Below are 343 nucleotides of genomic sequence, written 5' to 3' on the forward strand. Positions count from 1 at the left end.
CCACGACTTAGAATTTTTATCTGAATCGTTCGAATAATACCCGTTTGACATGAATCTGACACATTTGAAAGAATCCGTAATGTGAGTGAAATGAGAGCGCTAAATAGTTTTCCAAAGTTTATTATGAAGACCGATGAATATCAAAATAGAAAACAATATTACTTCGTTTCCCAATTATGTTTGTATCCGCATTTGCGAGACTGAATGCGCAGTACTGACGCCATTGTCTCGGGCTTGTAAATCGACAATAGGAGATACCCGTAGATGAGTACAAACCTCAGCCCAAAGACCTGTAAAATGTTTTCTATAGGTTTTTCCTCAGACTCATTATAGTTAATGCCCC

The sequence above is a fragment of the Dreissena polymorpha genome, chromosome 5 (genome assembly GCF_020536995.1).
Source record: "Dreissena polymorpha isolate Duluth1 chromosome 5, UMN_Dpol_1.0, whole genome shotgun sequence".
In the NCBI taxonomy this organism is placed as follows: Eukaryota; Metazoa; Mollusca; class Bivalvia; order Myida; family Dreissenidae; genus Dreissena; species Dreissena polymorpha.